At 38.2% G+C, this 10,000-nt stretch overlaps 1 protein-coding gene and 1 long non-coding RNA gene across 2 annotated transcripts in view; one reads left to right on the top strand and one right to left on the bottom strand.

Moving 5' to 3' along the window:
* Positions 1 to 3,488: 3,488 nt before the first annotated feature.
* On the bottom strand, positions 3,489 to 8,760 carry LOC144979841 (uncharacterized). Its single transcript, XR_013646782.1, has 2 exons — positions 8,504 to 8,760; positions 3,489 to 3,626 (listed from the first exon to the last, which is right to left on the bottom strand). It is a non-coding gene; the product is annotated as an uncharacterized LOC144979841 (long non-coding RNA).
* LOC144979839 (uncharacterized) overlaps positions 8,738 to 10,000 on the top strand; it is a 32,755-nt gene continuing 31,492 nt past the window's right edge. The window contains exon 1 of the mRNA XM_078927020.1: positions 8,738 to 8,843. The gene's annotated coding sequence lies outside the window, so the exon portion shown is untranslated. The remainder of the gene's footprint in view (positions 8,844 to 10,000) is intronic.

Below are 10,000 nucleotides of genomic sequence, written 5' to 3' on the forward strand. Positions count from 1 at the left end.
GGGATGTAGTTCTAAAATCATCTTAATTAAATGGCCAGCATTTCATGTTGCTTAAGGAGATAACATTGTTTAAAAGTTTTTATCATTCCAAATTCTGACTTTGACCTGACGACAATGTGGTATCAGAGAAGTTTCAAAATGAAATGACGTTTTTGATTTCAGCACCACTTGATTTCATAATGTGGCCAGTTTCATAATTCACAGATATAAATGTTGTTTTGTTTCAATGCAGTGAAAAAGATGTTCTAAATATTATTTTTCCTCCACAGCTTCAACACTAGCCAGACAGATGGATATGAATGAGATTAATGAAATCAGTTTTGTTGATTGCTCTGTGGTGGAGTCAGTAGTTGTAGTAGATGATTTTCAAATCAGTTTCAAGAGGAGACAACAGAAACTCTTCCCCATACACCAGAGGAGTGGAATGCCTCAGATGGCATCAGCCAAAGATTACGGCAAGCTGGCCCCAAGAGGAGATGACAGATCACTGACAATCCATAAATGGATCAATGGCTGCAGTCGGAACAACTCCATTATAAAAAAAAAACCAACTCCATTGTTGAACAAAATACCCTAAAAATTGAATACATGAAATTTAAGATGAGGCATATTAATTATGACACTACTTATAATTAAATTATTCTTTTTATATGTTTTGATATTATAGCTGTCATCTGCATTTTTTGCCAAATGGGGACCTAAAATTTGCCAAAAAAAACCCAAAATTTGCCAAGAAATTTGCCAAAAAGACCAAAATTTGCCGAGGAGAACTAAGCCTTTCAGTAAAAATTAACATGGGATACAGAAAAAAATATATATATAAAAGACAATTTATTACATTTAAGGAGGCTACATTTATTATTTACACAATGTAAAGTGATTTATGCGCCCAAACTTTCAGACAATCACACACACACACACACACACACACAAACGTACACTTTCAGTCAGACTCATCAAAGGCCTAGTTTTCTTTTACTACTCAAAAAAAGAGGCATCGATAAACTTATTGTAGTAAAGGAAAACTAGTCCTTTGATGTTGTTTTCTGTGAGTCTACGCCTTCTGGAAGGCAAGACAAGATTGTAAAGAGAAAAGTTTTGCTCAGCATCAGCTGACGAGCATGTTGAGAAGGCATACCGGGACGCCAATGCAGCGAGAGCTAGAACATAATCTGCCACAGACTTCCAAAATAGGGTCAGATCTATAATTCCAGTATCAGACTCTCTCACAGCACTGGGCCCCAGTTTCTCAATATACCTCGTGAACTCATGCTGAGGAATGTCACAAAAATTGGGAATTGCAGTGTATGCAGATACACTGCAAGCACGAGACCATTATCCGTAGAGAATAGCTTCCCTTGGTTTGGGGCTAGGCAAAGCTGCAACATTTCTCAAGTTTCGCACCTTTTTTTTTCGTTATTTTGTTTTCGCTTCTTTTTTTTTCCCCAAAATTTGCCACGCGATTTGCCAATTTTCCCAAAATTTGCCACGATTTGCCAATATGGGAAATTTGCGGATCGCCCTGATTTGCGGCCGCAAAAAATGCAGATGACAGTTATAGGAAATTAATTCATGTATGAAAATCACACCTGGGAGTGTTCGCAAATGACGTCATCATTTAGTTTTTATCCATGACCCAATTGGTTTCTAATGTCTTGAATTTGAATATTAATTCAATCACATGTATTTTGAGTCAATTTTAAAAATGGTTTAAAGCAATCCATGGAGACATGTTGCAATACATTGTCTGTAGTGTAGAAAAAATTGGCCTCATAATATCTTAGAAAATCGCAGTTAAAACATGTCTTATGAATTGCCTTAAACCATTTTTTAAGATGGTTCTTGAGATTTTTAAATTGTTATTTAGAGTGGTTTTAGTCCTGTATTCATCTCAATCTGTACTTTTGATAGAGCTGATATGTTTTTGTTAAAATTTACTTAAAATCGCATGCGTGCAGTGTTTAAGACCTTTTTTACTACAATCACTCCATCGTTCCTTATGTTATTGGTAGAACAAATCCTCTGAAATAAATACAGATTGTTATTTTGGCCTATTGTCACAAACTTGTACAGTGGCATGGCGATTTAAGACCCTTATCACAAATGTGACTTGGGACTATCCTGGTCATTGGCTAAGCGGCTGGTATAATGATTTATACAAAAGGTCTTACAATATGTAATTGTCTTATGACAATAGGCAGTTAAAATTTGATTGCTCAACTCAGGATTTTGATGACCTTAAAAAAAAGAAAATTTTAATGCCCCTTTGTCTTCTGTTTGATAACCGACTCAGGCATGAGAATTCTTGTTTAGTTTTCCAATTTATATCAGACCTATTCCAGAAAAAATTACAGTGAATGCACTTTAATACTTCCTGCAAAACAGGTTTGTTTTTGTTTTAAGGGTTTTACAGCACTTGCAACACATCAGCGCCAGTAAAAAGGAGTAAAATGGGATAGTCAAAGAGTACTCGATGCCTGATAGGCGACTTGTAGTTATATGATATAGAAATGTGTTTCCATATGCTTGAACAATAATTAAAACAGCGTGACATTTGTGTAGCTCATCACAAAAGAATACTGCACACAGTATACTTGTATTGATGTACTACATTAATGATTACATTTATTTCCTGATTAAAGAGGTTCAACGATATTTCTAAAAGCACTATTAATCAAAGTCAGCCAGGCTGCCTTGCCAACAGCAAGACGTTCTGTTCAGATGCTCCTTTCTGAGTCCCAATAGGAGAAAAGTTATGATTGCTGTCATCATCATCATTACAGTTGTTTTCTTCCATGGGTAGGCCAGCATCAACAGCAAAGTTGCGGAGTCAAAAACACACATAAATAACCTTGCAGGCTCTGTCAGGCGTCATTCTGAGCTCGTCATGGAGACAATTCCATCTTCTTTTAACCACTCCAATGACTCTGTTGAAATGACAATAATTGCTTGTACATGTACACTTAAAACCAATTAAAATTAAATGGACCTCTCTCTCTCTCTCCCTCTCTCTCTCTCTCTCTCTCTCTCTCTCTCTCTCTCTCTCTCTCTCTCTCTCTCTCTCTCTCTCTCTCTCTCTCTCTCTCTCTTTTTTTTTTTTTTCTCAGTCATTTAATTAGAATTAGAAGGCGAAGAATTATAATGGTTAATCTGAGTTCTTCAAAAAAAATTTTAATGTTTATAATGGCATGACAATGACAGCATGATTACAACTTTTTTTTGGTTAATTTTCTTTTATTTTCATTGATCATTTGCAAATTGTATTGTAAAGTGGATAAAAATAAACCTGAAATATTAAATTTCAAAAATTATCAAAATGTTATTGTTTCCTGGAGGGTGGGATTATATGACTGGTAAAACTTACCTTTCAATTGTACATTTTGTGATACGATGGGCGGTGTTAAATGCCTCTTCTCCTCTATTTTGGGGGTTTTGGTATTGGGGTCATTAGCCAATTTTCTTAACATATAACGACTGTCTCCAAGGATCACACCATCCAAAGCCCTGCGATGTGGATCCTCAAATGCAAAGAATAGCCCAGATTTCCTAAAAAAATTTGCATCATGCACTGAACCAGGCCACTTAGGAACCAAGTTTGTAACTTATAAATTTGCATCAGAGACGACCTAAAAATGGGAGAAGGAAAATTTTGAATATAATAAAACCTGCAATAAAATCTAAATCAGGAAGGTAGTCAACTTACGTACAGTACAGTCGCGCACAATGGCCTCATATAAAATAATAAAATTCCCTTTATTCATCCCATAGGAGAAATTTGTCTCAGGGTCTATTCCAAGGGAAGAATGGAATAACCCAGGCGTCAGGGAATGGAGATGGGATGAGGGTGGGGGAGTAATAGTCATTGGGTGACCTTTTAACAACCATGTACTTTGTGTAACATACCATGGCGACTCAACAAAAGGCAAGTGACTGACTGATCAATATGTTGATAGACCTATGCCTAATAAAGCGAATGATGTGTGACAACTGACTGATTGAGTAACTGTGCCTGATGAAAACTGATTGGGTAATGAGCTTTTATGTGAAGCCTGATTATGTCTTTTCTTATCATTGGGACGGTGCTTTACTATTACTAGGTCTTGAAGAGCATTTAGTAATGGTAGTGGCTGAGAGTGGTGGGGTTAGAATGGATGGAGGCGGAGGAGAGGGGAACAGAGGAATAAACCATTGCATTGTTCCAACTTGCCCCTTTTTCTGATGTAATGTAAGTGGTAGAAAGGGGGGGGGGGGGGGGATAGTGATTGGGTAGCTAGGTCTGTCAGATCTCATGAAAGTACTTTGTGATAGACTACCTTCCTATCCAAAGGGTAGCAAGCAATTGTTATTGTCTGAAACCGGGATAAACCCTGGCTCCTTGGGCTTCATGCCTCTGAAGGACTGCTATTCATTAAATTTTTTTTTTTTTTCATTTCAAATATTTAAAGATATTTAAACGGGTCTTTGATGTGAAGTTGGTCCCTCTAGCTCAATTATTAGGGTATTCGCTTTACATGCTAAGGGCAAAGTAGAGATTTTTATTTGACCCCACTGACCACCCAGGAATGATGGGGAATCTGTATTTGTTAGATCTAGTGGAAAGTACTTTACAATAAACCTGTGTCCTATCCAAGGGGTAGCAAGCAATTACTATTGTCCGTTTCACACTAAAGAAACAGAGATAAACTCCCGCTACACCAGCCTTGCAGCTCTGAAGGAGTGAAGGAAGAACTATTTGATGCGATTACTTTCAGCATGATGTCTTTGTGCGGATGTGGTCTGGTGGTATGACACTCGCTTTTGGATTGGAAGGTCCTGGGTTCGAGCCTCGCGCTCGGCACATAGTTGAGTCCTTGGAAAAGGCTCTTTACTTACATTCTCTCACTGTACTCATGTGTAAAATGAGTACCTGGCCGTTCGCAGCGATGTCTTTGTCCGAAAAATTGTAATATCGCCTAACAGGCGCATGTCTCGTCCTACATGTTAAATGTTGCTGTTGACCAGGGTCCACTTGTAAAGCGCTTTGAGCACATTTAGTGGATATTTCTTTGTACTTGACACTTGTGGCTCACCAGTATGGTCTTTGCTTTGTACCCAAAAGATACCTAGTTTGAATATACACCATGGCATGTGGCCATCAACAAGAGACCTCTCCCTAGCTCAATTTGCAGCGCTGTGCTGCGGCTGACACCTGAGTTATTCCAGCATTCCCATTGAATAATCCCTAAGACAAATTTCCGCATGAGGACTATTAAAGGGAAATTTATAATTATTATTTACTTTATTGGGAGAAGGTTCCTGTATCACATCATTCATTTAATGACGTAGCCAACTAGTAGCAAATCATGGCATATGGCATTGAAATTAGAATGAATGGCGAAGTGATAAGAATAAGTAAGAGAGGTGTCAATTATGCGAAATGACAATGGAGTGTGTGAGTGCCTGTGTGTATGCATGTGTATCATATTGTACACAAGCGTAACTGTCAATGTAACAGTAAATCTTCGGTGGTCGAAATAACAGGGCGCACTAAAATGAAAACTTGAATTAATCAAATCCTTTTTTACATTGGCTAGGTGAAATTAGTTCAAGTAAGGAATGGAATCTTCTTCTTCTTCTTCGTTCCTCTGATGGACATCTATGGCTGCAGTCCGATATCTGCTATGAAGTCTGTGGTCCGCTTTAGGTCCTCAGCCTCACCATAGAGCTTTGTGTTGAGTGTTGTAGGGGTGACCCAGTGGTTCGAACGTTGCACGTTGTATAATGGGCAATCCATAAGCACATGTAAAGTGGTTTCATGGTCGGTTCCACATGGGCAATAAGGGGTTGTTCCAATACCTAGCTTTGTAAACATATGTCCTCTTAGTCTATTGTGTCCTGTTCGGAGGCGGAATAGAGTGACTTGGCTACTTCGCTGAATGGCATGGATTGGATCCTGCTTGTTGTGTTCTAGGTGTGTGTCATTCCTTTCTTTGTCTATTTTTAGCTTTATTATTTTCTTTTGCTGATGGTAAGTGATTGACGACTTCGGTTGTTCCTTCTGGGCTCCTTCTTTGGCCAGTTGATCGGCAATTTCATTTCCATATATACCTACATGACTTGGAATCCACTGCAGCACAATTTTTCCTGTTTTATCAGATAAGCCCTCAAGGGCCTCCACAGTGTGTGCGGCTTCAGAGTCCTGGTAATTTTCAATAGACCGGAGAGCATCATCAGAGTCTGTCAAGTAAACCACATTTTTCCCGTATATTCTGTGATCTCTGGATAGTTCTTTTGTTGCATTGAGGATGGCTTTTTCTTCAGTTTTAGTACTTGTGCACATTGAACCCACTGATACAGATATTTTTGTTTCTGTTTTATCTGTCCAGTGTATGAGTGCACCAGCACCTCCATTCATGAGGGGGCCGGAAACTGAGCCATCTGTATAAACTCTTATCCAGTTGGTCATTGGGTATTTTTTATCGATCATCTTTAGGGTTTGAGCATTGTCATTATTGCTTCGTATGTTTTTCTTGTTGATGGTTATGGATTTTTGTTTCTTTTTCCACGGTGGTGGTTTGAGATTTGGGACATTGATTTGGGCAATATCTTCCTTTGGTGTCACTTTATATTCGCTCTCTAGTTTTTGTCCCAAGGCGATGAAGTTTTCCCTTTTGAGTCGATTCTCTTTCTTTTCCATTGTACTTGGATGCAGTGGTTGGGATTCCATGAATTTTATCTTTGAGAATTGTGTCACTATTTTTAAATTTCGTTGTTCTTTGAGAGGTTTTATTCCTGTGTGGGTTTCCATCTTGTGAATTGGTGTTGTTTTCATTGCTCCAGTGATCACGCGTAGGCATTGGTTTTGGATTTTTTCAACCTTTTGAAATTGAGCCTGTGAGCACGTTCCCCATGCCGATATGGCATAGTCTATTGCAGAGGAATGGAATGACAACTAAAAATAATAAGGAAAAAATTTGGGATATTCGAATGAGTTCAAGTTCAAGGAAACTGTACTCGAATATATTACTTTCACTTTTTAAAGTCTATCCAGTGAAATATTTTATTTAAATTGACCGTAGACAACATCTTTGTAATGTGTATTTGAAGTGAAATTTTAAAAACAAGACACAAGTTTTGAAACAACATATTACGATTTTTTAACAGCTTTGGTATAACCGCAAGAGAGGATTTCCACGCAATATCCACTGAATGTGCTCAAAGCGCTTTACAATAGTTCCCTGGTCAACAGCAACATTTAACATGTAGGACGGGACATGACGCCTGTCAGGCGATATTACAATTTTTCGGACAAAGACAACACTGCTAACAGCCAGGTACTCATTTTACACCTGAGTACGGTGAGAGAATGTGAGTAAAGAGTCTTTTCCAAGGACTCAACTATGCGCCGAGCACGAGGCTCGAACCCAGGACCTTCCGATTCGATATTCTTATTTTTATTTTTGTTGTTTGTATTTCTTGTAATGTTTCGAATGGCTCTGACTTCTGCTTCGTATTGAAATAGCGTCATAGTTTGTATTTTACTCTCTCATCTATTATAATATTATAACGGTAAATCTCATTATTTAAGCTGGGATGAAATAAACTAATTTTCCTTAAGCATTAAGGCAACGTGCACTTATTTGCAGGTCTGATAACCCAATACATCATGAGCTCATTGTTATAATGAAAATCTCAAAAAAATTACACAAAATAATGTCCAGTGCAACAATGTTAAACGAGGCTCATATTGCAATCGGATGTCAGACCAGCATATATGCATATAAAGATAACATTCCCTTTTTTCATCCAATGGGTAAATTTGTCTGTCTTTAGGAACTATTCCAAGGGAATACTGGAATAACCCAGACATCAGCCGCAGTGCAGTGCCGCAAATGGAACTAGGACGAGATGGATTGCTCAAGGCCACACAGTACAATGGGTGATCAAACTAATTACCTTTTGGATACAAAGCAAAGACCACACTGCTGAACCACGCTTACCCATCGCCTCAAGTGAAAAATCCTATTTTAAAGATTGATTCTCCTCAGCAATTTGTCAGTCCAACTGTACAAATTTTTTCTTCTTCAATTCTAAACTGGTTTTGCTCATGAAAAATGTTCCCTTTCAAAATATTACAATTACAGTGAAAATAATCTCCAACAAGAGCTCGAAAATTGGTTAAGGGAATGCAAAATTCAATAGTGCCTGAGAGCGGTGAAAAAATTTCCATTCCATGTCATACCAGTAACAGTCATAGTGGTTTGTGTGTGATGATTAGAGAGATCTACCAACACTAACACTTAGTTTGACTAGTTCAGTTGAGAAGAAGAAGAGGAGGAGGAAGAAGTGGGAGAAGAAGATGAATATGATGATGTTGATGAAGAAGGACGAGGAGGTGTGAAGATGAAGGAGAAGAAGAAGAAGAAGTCTTGGCACCGATTTTGGGTTGGATGCATGAGAATGTAAGAAAACTTCTAGATTAGTCTAGTATGAGATTAGAATTAAAATGAATACAAATACTAACCTTTCCTCCAGAGAAGACGATCAACGTCGTCTTTTACAAGATCACAAAGTATAAAGATGTGTTCACGATGAAAACGGAAATGTTCGTATATTTCATCGTCGTTAAACGAATCGATGGGATTAAGTCTGACCCGAAACACCCTCTCCCGTTGAATCAGTGTTCTCTGACGAATTTGAAACAGCACAGCTGCCGCCATTTTCATGTGTTGACAGTTGTTTTGGCAGTACTGTCAATGACAGTGTCATCATAGTCATAGTCATAGTCGTACGAATCACGTCATGTGATCGAGAGTAACTTCGCATTGCTTTGCTTGGCACAAAAATAAAGAAAATAAAAGGAGGTAGGGGGTGTTTTAGCTAAACAACATAATTTTCATATTAAAAAAATAAGCTAGGTCTAGTTGTGTGTTTGTTATTCTCTAAATATCTCAATCTAAACTTCGAACCAAGCGAAGCTGACATCTCCAGACTCAGACTCACTGAGTCACTCAACTTCATCAGATTTATTAGTTTCCCGGACAAAAATGTGTGCTTTCGACGATCTGTGACCTTTAAACCGTTTCCATTAGCATTGACAAATATCAACAGATTACTTTTGTCGTTATAATTCTTTTTCTATGTATTTTTTTCTCGCGAACCGAGTCGTCTAACATTGGCCGCCATCTTTGTTGACGCCGTTTCTTAGTTACTAGTCAGAGACTAAACGATCAAGTCCGACTCGAGCAAGTGACTAAATCTTGGCCAAACTTAGTCCGAAGGTGACGTGATTTTAGTCTGGGACTAGCTTAGTCAGCTCACATTAAATCCGATTTTTTCTAGTCATTTACTAAAGTCAGAGATAGTCCGGGACTAAGCGCTAGTCCGCGTTCATTAGAACGGGCCCTGGAACACAACAAGCAGGATCCAATCCATGCCATTCAGCGAAGTAGCTAAGTCACTCTATTCCGCCTCCGAACAGGACACAATAGACTAAGAGGACATATGTTTACAAAGCTAGGTATTGGAACAACTCCTTATTGCCCATGTGGAACCGACCATGAAACCACTTTACATGTGCTTATGGATTGCCCATTATACAACGTGCAACGTTCGAACCACTGGGTCACCCCTACAACACTCAACAACAAGCTCTATGGCGAGGCTGAGGACCTAAAGCGGACCACAGACTTCATAGCAGATATCGGACTTCAGCCATAGATGTCCATCAGAGGAACGAAGAAGAAGAAAGAAGAAGATCATCATCATTCTCATCATCATCATCATCATCATCATCATCATCATTCTCATCGTTGTCATGGTCTAATGAGCGCTTAAGAGCTAACTTGACTACATTTATAAAATACATAAAGATGTGATAATAAGACCCCCAGAAGTTACTAGTTATTTTAAAATACAGAACAAATGACGAGTTGGCGATGACCAGAATATAGAAAGATGAAATTTAATTAAATTAGTGTTCTTATAAATAAATAGTAATCATAGTTACAAATTATGACAT

Source organism: Berghia stephanieae, chromosome 9 (assembly GCF_034508935.2).
Source record: "Berghia stephanieae isolate SIO BIC M18660-M18661 chromosome 9, UCSD_Bste_1.3, whole genome shotgun sequence".
Classification (NCBI taxonomy): Eukaryota; Metazoa; Mollusca; class Gastropoda; order Nudibranchia; family Aeolidiidae; genus Berghia; species Berghia stephanieae.